Here is a 15,692-nt window from a genome sequence, read left to right on the forward strand (position 1 = left end):
GTAAGCTTTTACAAACTCCTTATTTGCCATGGACTCTCAAAAACCACCCATTATTATCTGTACATGGGATCTTCCCATTTCATCTGCACTGAAGATGAATACAATTGTTTTCACCCAAAGAATCTTCTACAATCCAAACATGTGCCTGGGCAAACATTTTCTGTACTAAACTATTACTGTTTCAGACTGTTATAAAAATCACTGCTGACAACGGGTTAGCACCCAGTTCAACCAGGACAAGAGTTAAGCCTTCAGCCAGCCCACAGTAATTAAACCCTAGACTAAACGAAGTATCATGTTCACCCTTTTATCACCTAATGTGATATGTTCAGTCACTTTGGCACAAGTGCTCAGGACTGGAAAACAGCAGGGCAAACTGTGCCCCAGTCTTAGGGGGACGTACGTGTTATGTGACGATGCAAGACAGTGAGATTAGTTCTTTGAACCACTACCAGAAAACGCGCAGTTGTAGCATATACTTTGGGAAGGTGAGCAATTTGTATGATCTTCGTAAAGCTTCGGTTAATTTGGCTTCAAAAGGAGACAGCATTGTCAGGGACAAAGATAAAGCCTTGTTGTTCTTTCCCATTTACTACCCTAATTTGCATTTTTCTTTTTAAGTGTCTCCAAAACTACTAAAATGTCCAAAACTGCTTGTGCAAAAGACTGGTCGAGTCTAGCCCAGCGCAAGCTCTGTTCTGCTGCTCCTGTTCTCCTGCAGCTCTTTCAGACTGCCCCTCCACCAGGGCTGGCACAACAGTGACCACAGACATAGTGAGCACGGCAGCAGAAATGCTGCGGGAGGGACCCAGTCACTGACACGTCTGGTTTAGTTCGAAGTTTGCTCCAAGAGATTGCCATAACCTTCCCTGTGGAACAACGATGACAATGTTAGCATCACAGGTGCGTACAGAAATTTATCCGTGAAGTTACACGCAGATTTCCCAAAGGACTGACTGTTACATAGGGGGCATTTTCACTCCTCTAGCACCATCCAGCACACTGTGCTTTTCTCAGGGGCTGCACAACTGCCACGCATCTTTACTGTCTACAGGAGGTCTGGCTTCAAGCCTGCGCGCACAGAATCTGCACTGAGACAGGTTTGACAGCCTAACTATCCACCTCACCTTCTCCATTCCAAGCACAATTGTATTTGAGTTTTTATTTGGTATAATTTCTTTATAATAATTTGGTGACTTTTACAGGTAAGAGTTTGTCTGCACAGAATGATTGTCATAACCAGTTACAGCCTAAAATGCCTAAAAATCTGGGATCCAGCATCTAACCTAACAAATAAAAGCATCCAGTCAGTGCCCAGCTGCTGCTGGTAAGACCAAATTAATAATTTAAAAGACCGTAGAAAGTATTTTGAAGGTTGTCGATACCTTTCAAGAGTCAGAACTGTCTTTATATGTTCATAGTTCAAGAGCTCTCTGTTTTTTCAGTGTTACCCAGTAGGCCAATATGGGTCACAGTATGAGAAGATCTGAGAAAAAACAGATGTCCTCCACAGTTGCACTGTTTTTTTGAAAATGCTTCTTTTCCTCTAAGAACTCAAACTGTTTTTATTAAATTATGTCATGAAGAACATGATTGTAAAATTCATATCTGCTTAGCTTAAAAGTCTGGCCAGAATGCAGAATGTGAAAGACACAGAGAAAGTCTTATTGATACGATATTGTTCTAATATAATACACACTTCTGATTACAGTAATGTTTCCTGCTCCTGGAGGAAGTGCTGGCGTGCGCTGTTTTGGGGCCAGGAAGAGAGGGCTGGCTGTTGCAAAGGTCCAGATTCTCTTTGGCACAATAGCTGCTTTATGCTGCTCTTCTGGTCTGTGGATGAAGCGAGCTTGGAAAACTCCTCCTTTGTTTCAACGTCCTCGGTGTGGGGGCTCTGAGACACCTCAGGGCCCTCTGACCACCTCGTGCCTCACCAGTGACAGTTTCAGTAGCCAAATGAGAAATATAAAGGTAGTTTACCTTTGTCCTTCTTTCCCCACAAACCAAGTACATTAACATAGCTCTGCACCGGCCAGGAATGAAACCGCACGCTTTTTCATCAAGACTGGTATCAAAACATTGCAATGAGGGTGTCCAACAGATGTTGCGGAAGAACAGCCTTTAAAGACCACTCTGTCATTAGGAATATAATGCACAGTAACTTACAAGCTCCCTGGCAAATCGGAAACTGAAGGAAAGGTGAGGCAGGGGACAGGAAAGAAAAGACAAATAGCTCCCTCATTACTTACTAAGCCAGCCTAGATAGTAGGAGGAGAAAAATGAAAAAGTTGCTGTAAGAAAAACATCTGGGGTGCAGATAATCATAAAGCTGAAAGCAGCTATGGATGGGAACACACAGGCATTCCATTTAGACAGCTTTAATATGGAAATAGTGCAGCTGTGTGGGTTTTTTAGAGCTTAGTTTATGTAACACCTCCAGTATCACGAGTCCGCAGACATTTCCAGGCAAGATTTCTCTCTCTCTCTCTCATATGCCCATGTCTTTTCAGTGTTACCTACCTAAGCCCCAGTCTTGGCAAGAAAACACGTAGATGAGCTCCAAACACTCCTCTTGTTCTTGGATGAAAAATAAAGCCAAGGATCTCTGGGCTTTGGAGAGCCTGTCTTTTTCTTGTTTAAATAAGCCAACTTTCATCACTCACTGACAATTCAACAGCAGGTTCTTTTTTTTTCCAACCCTCTTCGTACCCTAGCTGCTGACAAAAGCACGATTCCCACCCTGCACTGTGAACTGCAGAGCAGCTCACATCTTCAGTGCTGTCTGCTGGTGATGACAAAGGAACTAACCCAGAACCACTGACAATAGCCTCTTCAGCTCTGAGTAATAGGATGGAGCCTGGCTGTTGGTTTTTTTCTTTTCCTTTTTTTTTTTTCTTTCCAGTTTCAATGATTGCTACAAGATTCCTCATAAGAAATCTGTCTGTGATTAGATCTACACATTTTTAGCCAAAGGACTTCCTGGTACACATTTGCAAAAGTTGTGCTCACAGCTTGTCTCATCCACAAAGCACTTGTTTCCGTGAGCAGGGAGGATAATGTGGCTGTGTGCTTTTACATGGCAGTTGATCTCTTGCTGTTTAATCTGTCCCTCCACCTGTCATACATCACAAACAGACCTGAGTCACTTGGCGTTCATAGCAGGACTTGGACCATGCTGCACATCTTGGAACCAAAAATCTGAGATTGTTTCAGTTTTGGATTTGGTTCAGATCATTACCTACATAAACACTAGCCTTTAAACCCCCACACTAAACTTCTCCCAAGGCTCGAGGGTTTGTCAGCTTGGTGCAACACTGGTTCACAAAGCCTGGAAGAACAAGGTCAGAGGAAGGGGCTTGGAAGCAATGAGTAGCAGCAGAGACCAGGGAGCGGTGGAGCAATGTAAATTGGGCAGAGACTGGCAGGCCCAAACCTGAGAGAGGGTTAGCGGCGCGAGGTGGGGCGGCTGTGAGAGCTGCAATAGGAAAGGCAGGATCTGAGAAAGGGAAAATGGCACCTGGTTGCTGAGCATTCCTTCCACAGAAGATAACCGTGCTTTTATTACTATTTTAAGAGATGGTTTCTGCCCCTTCTTGCCTCCTCCACACGCTCAATCATCTCGCTGGGGCGATGCTCTGGCTAAGAGAGAGGAAAGAAGGAACAACCGTTCCTTTGTTACCACCTTTCTTTCTGAAGACTCAGGTTCCTAGCTACTTGAGAAAGCTAATACTGTTAGACAAAATCCCCCTGAAAAAATGTAGAATAAAGTGGAAATTGGGGTGCATGACTAAGGCTGACTATGAGGAAATGGCACAACAATGCCTGGATTAAACCAGAGGAATGATGAAGTAAAAAGGTCACAAGTGGAAAGAGCCAAAAAAGGCAATAAGGATGTTTCTTTTCTTTATTGGCTAGAGTATCCAATTCTTATTGGAATATCCCGTTTCTTACTTCCCCAAGAAAAGGAAGGGAAAGGAAAGACAAGTACATGAGGCAGAAGCAGAAATTATAGATTTAAACGTGGCTGCAATATTTGCTGTTATTTTTTATTCCAATCTTCAGAAGCAAAATTGCGACCCAGTATCTCACAATTATTTTTTTTAACAACAGGAGAGAGGCACAGACGAAGTAGATAAGCAAAGGCCAACAGATATTTTAAAGTCTCTGTGCAGTCTGAGAGAATCAGCTAGAGCAATTTGTGAATTACTACTGATGATGTTTCAGAACTTACGGCAGATTGGGGTAAAACAGACATATTGCCTGTCTTGTGAAAAGAGTGTTTGGAGAATCGTACACCAGCCAGCTCAGCTTCAACCAGAACAAGCTGTCAGACAATCGGTACACATACATGGGTATTTACAGCAGTGACTCACAGCTGCTCAGACTCACCCCAAGCGAGTCCTGCCGTACTTCAGGAGCGGAGTGTGGGCTGGTGTTGGCAGCTGCACGCACCTCACACCCTTCCTTGGGGAGATGGGAGAAGCTCTGACCTCAGCCCTACCTGCCTGCTGTCAGAGGGCCGGCTCAGGCATGGATGGGTGCTCTTTTCTCTGCGTCATGCAGCCTTATCAGGCTGCAGCTCATGTTGCTGCTCCAGGGAGTGGAAATCAGAGTTGGAACGGATGAAGGACAGTAGTGGAAGCTGGTCTCATCTCCACTGATTAATTCATGAACGTATTGCTTCCCATTCCCTGCAACTATCAGCCTTGCCTCACGCAGCCTCATACCCAAATGTCATCCCAGACGTGTCAGTACCCCAGCTCCCAGAAACGACCTTCCTCAGCTCAGTGCCACCCCTGTCCTCATAGCCTCTTCAGCCTGGTTTCAGCCCTGACAGCCCCCTTCTCAACAGCTGTAACTCTCATGATATCATAATTCCTTTCTCACACAGAGTCCCATACACCAGGGCTAGAGATGTATGGAGGAAAAGCAGGACGTCAGAGAGAAGAGTTAGCAGCTGTATTTCAGGGCTGGAGAAAGCCAGGGAGGATGAGGGGGAAGAGACGGGCAGCAAGGACAGCAGCGCTGCTTTAGAGATGCTGCTGCAATAAGAAACAGACGCATGGATTCAACAAGAAACAGTAGTGTGGGACCAATCTAATTTCCTTCTTTGATGAAGTATGTGTCTGCATAGCTGGAGAGGAAGCAACATATGTAGAGCATCTTGATTTCATAAAGACTTTTGACACATCCCAATGTGCATTTTCAGTAACACCTGGGAAACTGCAAAGGCATTATACGTACTGCCTGATGTGTGCAACCGCAGTCAAAAAGCAGTCACCTGTAGTCACTATGGATCTGGAATGGTGGATTGAGTTGGGAGCAACAATTTGCCCTTTTCAGGATGCTAATTATTATTTTTATCTATTCATATGACATCAATTCATAATTTCATAATTTCTATCCTGTTAATAGTGGGATAGAAAACACACTTATTAAATCAGAACATGATACTGAGTTGGGAAGGAGTACGTAACAGTCAAGATTTAAAATGATCTTGGTCTGAAAACAAAATTAAATCCACTGAGGACAAATGCAAAATTACCACGCTTGGAAAGAAAAAATCTGACTGTCAGTATTCAATGGGGAATATCTGGTTATGCAGCAGGATGGCTAACAATGCACTTACAGTCACTCTGTTACTGCTCAGAAGAAAAGAATTACAGTGGGATGCAGTACTTACAGGGCATGAAGCCAGGTGCCCTCTCCACTCACCACTGATAAAGTCTGTGGAACCTTTTGCACTCTAAGAAATACACAGACAAATTAGAAAAAGTCCAAGTATTTTGGGCTACCAAACTATATAATCCCCATCTCTATCTCCACAAATTCAAAGTTATATTGCCTTACAGACAGGCATTTCCTGCAGGTAACTGGTTAGTGTTTGTGAAGCACCCAAATGTCATACCAATGACTCCAAGAGATAAACCAGTGGGCTACAGGACATTTATTAAAGGTGGAAACAATTCTAGTGAATAAGGTATTTTATCCTTGCTGAACACCTGGGATAAGGCAAGTTATTACACAGCTACTCGTAAGGGCACACTGGAAAGCCATGGGGATGTGTGCACGTTAGCACTGTTAGCTCAGGGACCCGAAACAGCAAAGCTGCAGTGCTGTGACCCGTGGTCTGGGCAGATCAAAGAAAGAGGGTGCTGGCAGGCCTGGAAGAAAACCAAGGCAATGCAGGTCGACTGCATTCAGTTTCTACAAGAAAGGTGCTCAGGTTTGGCCCAAGCACCTCAGCAGGGCACTGGTTTTGTTGAGGTCAGATAGAGTTGGTATGGCTTGTATTAAGACAGAAGTCCAGTAGAAATTACGATTTTTTCATTAAAGATCATAGCCTGATTTAAATGTGCAAGTGGGATAAAAACTAGGTTGCATCAGAGACCTAGAGATTAGTCTAGAGACTGGAGATTTCTAATTGCTGACCCCAGTGCACTCAGTTGTGCTGCTCACTTTCTTTTAGCGCAGCTAGTTTTACATGCAGCATCAATGTGTCTTTTCAGGGTATACAGTTAATTTCTCTGCTGACCATATACATATATTTTAATTGGGTCAGTTTCTAAACTTTTCTCACTGAATCTGGAATCAAACATAACGCTTGAAAATAGATACCAGAGTTCATGGTCCCTAGGAGTGTGAAGTATAAGTCACTATCACAGAAAGCGCACAGAAATACTGTTTTTGTCAAACTTCTATGTGAAGAGCAGCTGGTTGCAAAGAGTTTTACTTCTGTTTTCTGCTGGCTTTGTCATCTGTAAAGCAGACAGGCTACCTCAGAGATTCTCTGCTGTACTTTCATTCCTGATTTGTTTCAGTCTGCTTTTTTCAATAGACGCACAAACTCTGTATGTCCTATTTGCAAGAGAGTCTTACCAGGGGCATACAGTAAAAAAGGATGTATCTTTTTAACCCTCTGAAACCATCTTACGTAAATTGGGGAGGGAAAAAAAAAGGCACGAAAAAAACCCCAACCCAACCTCAATTTCTCAAACTGAATTCCCTTCTAAACTTATTTTAGGTCTCCACACAACCCATTCCATATTTGTTAACTTGTGAGGGGAGCCGTCTAACATGAATCTCTGCATACAACAATTATTCCTCTGTGTGTTTGTTTCAGTGGGAGGAAACCATAGAAGTATTCCAATAATTACAAATCACTTTACTTTTGTCATTACTGTATGACTCCATTTATAAGCCTATTGTCAAAGAAGGAAGCCAGCAACATTTTTTCAGAACCCACATAAACAAAAGACTAATTAGTCACCACTGCCCAATTTTCCCTAGCACAGACATGCAATTATTCACAGCATTGGGTAAATCCATTTGCTCAAACTTTGATATCTTGGGAATTTGCCTCAACTTCTTAATTTCTGTTTATCATCAAATTTCTCCAAAGTCTGAAGTAAGCTACTTACATTAAATATTTCATCACTAAAACTTCGGATGCCATCTGAACCACAGTGGTGGTGTAGTTCAGGGTTTCGTGCCCATACATGTCACTAGGAATTGATAATGCTAATTTGAGTAGCAGTTTCACGTTGCTACTCAAGAAAAGAATCTTTCTTTTTCTCCTAGTAAGCTAATGCTTGTTGAAAGCACTAGATTGGACATTAGATGTGTTGTGTATGATTTTTTTTTTAAATAATATTCCAATACAATGGTCTAAACACTATAGTTCCAAGTGGGCATGCTAAAATATTGCAGCACATTAGCAAATGCAAATGTTCACTCCTTGCTTCTCCAGCAGTTAGCCCCATCCTCCTCTATCTCAAGCTTCACAGTCTTCCAGTAGAGAACATTTTAATGGCTTCGTTTGGTGGCTTACAGAGTATCAGGTATGTCATTAACTGTTCTACAGAATTTTTCCCTGGCCACCAACAGCTGAAAATATTGATCTATGCAGCTAAATGTAAGCAGTGTGGGCTGACTGATGCAAGGCAGCTAGAAGCCAATGAAGATAGTCAATGTATATTAGAAATGAATTAATTAATATACTTTCACGACCTCTAAATTTAGTTCCAATGCTCATTTCCCATCATGGTAATGTAGTTTAATCTTACAAGTGCCTTACAGTGGTGCACAGGATGGAGAGGTAGTACTCACAGCCTGCTGAGGCTTCCCAATGCGATATGTTTCCTTTGTGTTGGTTTTACCCAGAAGCATATTGTTGACTCCAGTTCAGTATGTGATCATTGCAACCCCCTCATCCTTGCCAGTGTTCTGCTGTAAAATACAATATGCCTTATTAAGGACTTCTTATATCAGATGCAATACATATCTCATATACCGCAGTTTGCACATCAGTTAAGAAGACGACTTGGTGTTCTAATTAAAAGGACAAAGGTTAGCCTAGGATGATAACCTGCTGGGATATTCAGGATTTTTTTTTTCTGAAATACTGACATTTTCCGGGAAGGTAAATTTTGTGTTTCAACAAGTTCCCCCCCATGACCTCTCCCAGTATAGACTCCGGGGTACTGTGTAATACTGAGTTACTGGTCCATGGTACCTTAGCTCTCTTAGAGCCACCCAAAAGCGCTCAGCTGCTGCCTTTCTAGGTGGTTTCCTGCTTAACTGAAAGTTTGACTTATAAAGTGGGTTGAATGTAGAACATTTAGGTTTGTGGTCCACGCTGATTCAGCTATTTCTTACAGAGCTTCATGATCTGCAGGCTTGTTTAGTCTAAAGAAGACCATGATGAGGGCAAACACAGCAAAAACCTTCAGACATGATAAAGACTGTTGCAAAAAAGGAAGCGTGCTCTCTGTGTAAGCCTGAACAAGAGATAGGGTTAAACACCACAAAAAAAGTTTCCACTAGCAAAGGTAAGTGGAGCACCGGGGTAGATGGTGTGTGGGATGTAGAGCTGTCTTAAAGTTTAGCAAACATCTCGAGGATGGTCCAGCTGATGCCCCTTGAAGGCAAAGAAATGTTTGGAGAGCTCTCAATACCCTCCCCTTTGCTCTTCTTTATTACTGTTTGCCAGGTGACGTGGCACAACAGACCCTTCTGGTGACACGCAATAGCATGAATACAAACTGTATAAATCTGACATGGAGTAAAACCATTTCCACCAGAAAAAAATGTTTTGAAATAAGTTATTTTCTTTTCTTTTCTTTTCTTTTTTTTTTTAATGTTTTGGATTTGGGAATTTTTCCCTTAGAAATTAAAGCTATATGGAAGTGAAATCTACATGACTTTACATGTACAAAAAATAATTTTAAAAAATCCCCATTCTGCCGCTGTAGCATTTCATTGCACATTTTGACACCTTAGGACTTCTTAGATGAGGCCTGCCCATATGAAGGACAACTTGACGTTAGGGGGTAAGGAAGGCAGAGGGGACAATATACACACATTGTCCCACATCTCAAAGTGCTTTATGTTCTTTACCTAGGTTTGGGGCTGTTTTACCAAATGTAAGGTCCAAACAACTGACTGAGCATAGGAAAGTGCTGAAAAGAAACTTCACTTTGGAAAATCCCTATTTATGGTAATAATAAGTTCACACTATGCGTATTTTCAGGCAAGCAATCCAACTAATAGCAGGGAGATGAATCACATAACAGGAATTAGTCATGCCACAGTTGTCTCAAGCAGTTGGCTCATAGCTTTTGAAAATGACCCTCATCTGCCCCCTCCTTCCTGCTGTTAAAGATCAGCCAGGTGGATGACGTGACCCTCCAGGATTTCACCACTGCGCTAGCTCCTGCTCTCAGGATACATCTTCCTGAGGCTGCCTGGATGTGCAGGACAGTGGGTGGAAGAAAACTCCACATTACGCCACTTTCTGCGTAAATCTTAAATCTCTCTGTTCCTCAGAGAACAACTCCAAATCTTCCTTTCCCCCAGCTAAAACCTCAGCCACCTCAGCCTCTCCCTCCCACAAACCTCCTCAATACAGACGACAAAACGCCGCCCTGTCTCTGCCTCACAAGTGGGCAAACAGGTAGTGAACAACCGCAGACAATAGAACCGCTCATAATCCCAAATCTGTGTGCCAATCCTCATTTAAAGCGAGCTGGGAAGAAGAGCCAAGCCTAAGTAGGTTTTATGGATTAGAAGCCACACAAGCCATGATCAACAAGCAAAAATACCAGTAAGGAACAAGGACTGGAACAACTGTGTGGTAGGCTTGAGACTGAGAAGTAGGAACTTCTCCCTCCTGAAGTAAATGGGCTCTGATTCATTTCACCATCTACAGTCTCGGAGCAAATCGCCTCACTCTTCTGATTCATTTTCCCAGACTGTCTGACTCTTTACTGAAGCTGCAGCCTGCTCCGATACCAGCACCGCACTCCCCCGGCCAATGCCAGACGTCTTGCCAAGAACTTAGCGACTGAAGATTTAGGTCATATCCGTACCACATTTCAAACAAAGCTACCTTCCTCGGGCTGCCAGCGTGCCCCCTGCTCTTCGGCACCGCCACAGGGCCCGTGCCCCTCAGAGCAACGCTGCCAAGGGAGCTGTGGCCCCACACACAGGGCCCCGCAGATTTCTGAGCGGGCTGAGCGTGGGCCGCAGCCCCCTGGCAGCCCCCTGGCAGCCCCCTGTGCCGGTCGGTGCTCACACACGGCTGGGCAGAGCACGTCAGGTGTTAGCCCCCGCCTTGGCCCAGACACTTAAGGCACAGCACAGATGTAGCTGACGTGTGCACTGACAGCAGCTTGCTCTCCGTACCCACAGGCACTTGAAGCAAGGGCACACCCAAGGCAGCCCCTGCTGTTGAGCCTCCCCAGCATCACCCACTGGCTATGAGGGAAATCTTGTTCAGAAGCTAACAAGTTAGAGACCGAAGGAGGGACCAAATTCTCCTTCTGCTTACATCTTTTATAATACCACTGCCTCCAGACAGTGTAATTAAACCTAAATATCAGAACAACATGCCCTCCGAACAGAACCATCTCATTAACAGAAAGTAATTAGGAAAGCTAATCCCACTTAGAGCAACTAAACATTCTGAACAACTGCTTCCCCTCCCTCACTGATAGCTCACTGGGTAGAGCCGACTGAGCAGCGTTGCTGACGAGCAGCAACTCGGACAAGCAATAATCAACGTTTGACTGATCACATCTGACAAACAGCAAAGTCTGGCTGGGAGAAAAATTTGACGTGCCAGGTGTAACCGAAATGTGGTTGAAGCTCTGCTGTGTCTAAAGAGATTGAACAGACCTCCGGTCAATGTTTTCACTGTTGCACACCCCAGCAAATACTGATACATTCAATAAAGCCGTCATCTCTCTTTTAAATGCTATTATCTTCATATATGATTCATTTTGTACAGCAAAAGTTTTAAGACATGGAAAAGTAAAAAGCTGTTTATAGTATTTAGAGATTTTACACTTCCTCCCCTCATTTTTCTTTAACTTCATTTGTATTCCTCTGTTTGGCTTCACTTTGAACACAGAGACAAAATTCACGACAGGAAATAAACCCATTCAGTGCCAGCACCTAGCATCGCGTGCACTGTCACCATGTACAGGGTTTGTGTTTTTGGCTTACGCTGATCCCATTGTGTGTGTTTCAAACCTTTCTGTTCTAAATCCTGTTCTTCGAGCCTAGCACACCATCCACCCTTCCATGCAGTGCTGTTTAGCCAAGCTTGTGTCCTTTCAGCCTCAGCTGAGTCCCCTCAGTTCAGCCCGTTCTGTATTTTTCTGGGGAGGGGGCATGCATGTGTGTGTGTCTTCAGATAGTCCCCATCTAGCCTGCAGAAATTTAACTCTTCTAGCTATCCCTTTTTGCTGCCTTTAATTAAGCTTCCCCCTTTTGTGCAGTTTCCGTCTTGGAAATTAGCCAAGTTTCCAGAAGATCTAAGTCAATATCCACATCTAAAGCTTGTTCTGCAACGTTATTTCTCAGACTTCTCATGATTTTGTGCCTTGGACAAGGTTTTCCTCTGTACTCTTTCCCTCTTTGCTCTCACTCCCTAGATGACCACTGAAAATTTCAGTTCTTTTCACTTTTTTCTTTTCTTTTTAACTGGAAGATACAGGACTCCAGCGACCCAGTCCCCAGTGGAAATATCATTCTAAACAGCATCTGCCAGCATCTGTATCTGCAGGCTTCCTTTTATTTTCATTTCCTGAATTTTCATTTCCTCAATTCTCTTATTTTTCATGTAAAAAAAATATTTTGTTACTCAAATGATTTTAAGTGCTAGTACCTTAACTGTCATTACAACTTAAACAAAACCTGGCTTTCTATTCTATTCCTTCACTTCTGAGCGTCCTCCTTTCCTGATGTACATGAGCCCTTATTCTCTCCTCCATTTTCCCAGCCATACCTCTGTACCCCTGCCTGCCCTCGCAGAGGGTGTAAGAAGCCTTCCTCAGCACCCTGCTGTTGAGTTCTTGTACTTCATCATTCTGCTGAAGAGCCTAAATGTTTCCAGCCGCTATCCATCACACCTTCGGATGACACCATCATCCGCATGAGCCACGACTACCTGCCTCCCCTTGCCAGAGCCCCTGTCATTTTTGCCACCTCTCTCCTTGGGAGGCAAGTCACAGCATCCCTCTGGAGTCACAAACTCAACCATCCATACGCTTGAAAAGTGACTACCCTTCTCTAATCTTCTTTTAATGAAACAACCTGCCCACGATAATGGTATAAATCTGGGTAAAAGAGATTCAACACAAGAATTGAGAAAGTAGTCGAGGAACCATGACCTCACAGAAATGGAAAAAGCTTATTTTCTAGAAAGGTATAAAGTTTATTTTATAGTGTCAGAGAAGCAACCTATGGCAAAGGTAACAAGCTTACTGTAAACCATTCACATGTCCCAACATTCACTTAACTAGAGAAGAGAAAGAATCAGTTATTTTCATAGGGGAATTCTGATGAGTTGTTGGGTAGAAGATGGACAAGCTGGTGCAGGAGAGGTGGGATTCTAACGCTAGTCAGAAATGCAAGTTTTGCTCTGGTGTGGAGGTGTAAGATTATCTCTGAAATTTGGACACAAATTCAAATTCCAAGTAATAATGTTATGTCACAATAAGTTAAGGCACCTTAGTTTAAGCCTCTAACTAGTTTAACAAATAATTCCTACATTGAAAGCTGTGTCTAATTCCTTCTTAAATGTAGAGCATAAAATAGATACACACTCTAATTAGATATGTGCACAGACACTAAATCATTAGCCATCAGAGTAAAATTTCTTCTTCCTTTCACAGAAGGAAAATAAAATTATTTGGCATTTTATTCAGGTGTCATTAAAGTGACTGAAGTTTGATAGTCTGATTGCATTTGCTGTTGTAATACGTTCATTCTTGATCTCTCACTCCTCAAAGCTCGTGTGTCTTTACTGTCAGCCAAGAGCAAACAATTTGAGAGAAAGGAAGTTTGAAAGCTTGCAGGACGAAGCAACGATGTTCAGGAATGAGAGGTTAAGCTCATCCTGCAGCAAAAGCTGTCTGTAGCAATTTTTAAGTGGAGACTGTCAGGAGGACGTCTCTTGTGGAGCGCCAGTAGCAGCAGCAGAGTGCCCTCTCCGTTACCTATAGACCAGAATTTCTATTTGCTTCTGGCACAGTGACAGATCTGTGCATAAGCATCCCCAGATCAAACCCCAAGACAACCCGGCTGCAGATGGATTTGTTGCCACAGAAACAACTTCTGGCGGGAGCGCTCTACAGGGAGGAACGGAGTTCTGTATCCCTCAGGTGAGCCCATCACTCAACCTCTCTCTAACAGAGCATTCCAAGCGTAATATTCAGTCTTTTTTCTTTTTCAGGCATACTAGCTGTGGCTTCCAGATGAAGTGGCAAAAAAGTTCTGCTTTTGCTACCCAGTAGATTAACAGAGTTCAGAGCACGGTTTTTAGTGGAGACAAAGGAATTACAGAGGATGCAACCATCCCTCAGAGCATAACGTGCAATGTTGTTCCTGGCTGCTGATTATTACTAATACCTTCACTTAAAATTATTGGCCAGTTTCTCCTAAACATTAAAGCTGTTCTGCGTCTTTTCAAAATCAAGTACCATCAGCTGTCAGGGACAGCAGCTCTGCAAATGCTTCAGCTGGCAGAATAATTCATAACAACTGTTAAAAGCCACTCAAAATAAGCTTTATAGGAAAAGCAAATCTCTCAGAGGAAACATCCAGCTAATTGTAAGGTAATCAGCATCACAAGGCCGCCATGTTCTATTTCCACAGTTCTTCATTTAAAAATAATTAGAAAAGTTGTGTAAATGCCCTCGTGAGCCCGAAATAACTTTTTGTTCAGTTATCACTGCCCTGACACAAGAACATGCAGCAGCAATAAAGCCCCAGCGAAATGTGAGTGTGCCCTCAGGTCAGATCTAAAATATCTAGCAAGGAAAAACTTTTCATCTCCGTGAGCTGTTCAAACAGGATGCCAGCAAAACTCGCAGTTACATATCTCCTGGTTCATCTGAGCGACAGCAACCACAGGGCTGCTTAGGAGAGGCAGATGTAGGTTAATATGTACACCTCTGAACACTTGTCCCCTCTAACTGCGCTCAACCCCAGATAAGAAGTTTCCAGTCCATCTGACCATCTATCTGTCCATCAGCTGAGCCATGCTCTGGGCTCACAATGTTAGCTGGCATCTAGTGTGATGACATCTAGCTCAGCTGGGATGCATCCTTCTCACTTCTCTCCCCTTTCCCCGCCATCTCTCTTCCCTCTTTTCCTGCTGTCTCAGGTTCTTTATAGTCCTCAGGTCCCAGAAGTAAGGGAGTCATTTTTTCTCTGCCAGCCACAAAGTGAGTTAAATAAATCCCACAACAGATGCCAAGTGAGATGAGTGTGGTTTTTTTTATGAAATATTGGAACCATCACTTCTTTCTTAATTTAAAACTGTGATATTCAAATCACAATGCTGTGATGTAGACATTATCACCTCGCAGCTGTGCCCCACTATCACAGAACAACAATATTGGTCTGATTCTGTAAAACCAACACCTTCTCATGGTGCACTCCCCAGACCCTAAAAAGATTCCTAAAACTTTGGGGATTTCTCTCCTATTTTATCATTGGAATTACATGCAGCTTTACAGCACCAAACATAAGCTCAGCTGGAAAGAGCTACCTTCTGCCTCTTCGCTCATGTAACTGGGAGCTTACAATTGCATGCATAGAAGCAGCGAGATATGGGGAACAACAAAATACGAGCAATAAGATGGGGAGGCAGGAAGGATAGCGCTGAGGACAGTAAATTTTTGGTTTGCTCAGAAAAGGAACAGAGGAGAGGGCATTACATGCACGGAGGATTGACTTACTTCTTAGCAACTTCTTGATTAAAGCAAACTTGAAAGAAGAAGTGGTCAAATGTCATACTCTTCTGGAGGCAATGTGAACACAGGGTGTTACTGTGGAAAAAGTCACAGCAGGAGCTGATTAACAGACTGCTCAGAATGTCCTGAAACGCTCACAGTGACGGTGTCACATCTTATGAGCTTGTGTGTAGCCATTTTTCCTTGTCTCACTTAAATTTCCTTAAATTTTTACTAGATATCTGCACATGTTCTGAACAGAAAAGCGCAGTACAAGGCTGAAAATTCTTCTAAATTTTCCATTTCTCAACTCCCCATCCCCAACCCACTTGGAAGTGGATCTCTCAGTGATTTACTTTCTTACTTGCTTTTCAAAGACTGCCAAGAACCAGAAAAACACATAAGTAACACAGGCAACCTACCTAATGAATGTTTTTAATCCTA

The 15,692-nt window shown here is 43.1% G+C and overlaps 1 protein-coding gene across 3 annotated transcripts in view; it reads right to left on the reverse strand.

Annotated features, from left to right (window-relative positions):
• GPR68 (G protein-coupled receptor 68) overlaps positions 1-15,692 on the reverse strand; it is a 38,029-nt gene that overhangs the window by 7,372 nt on the left and 14,965 nt on the right. For all 3 annotated transcript variants that reach the window (XR_014585279.1, XM_083838866.1, XM_083838865.1), the window contains exons 7-8: positions 15,255-15,344; positions 8,113-8,232 (exon numbers count right to left, since the gene is read on the reverse strand). The gene's annotated coding sequence lies outside the window, so the exon portion shown is untranslated. The remainder of the gene's footprint in view (positions 1-8,112; positions 8,233-15,254; positions 15,345-15,692) is intronic.

This window comes from Anser anser (assembly GCF_964211835.1).
Source record: "Anser anser genome assembly, chromosome: 5".
NCBI classification, from domain to species: domain Eukaryota; kingdom Metazoa; phylum Chordata; class Aves; order Anseriformes; family Anatidae; genus Anser; species Anser anser.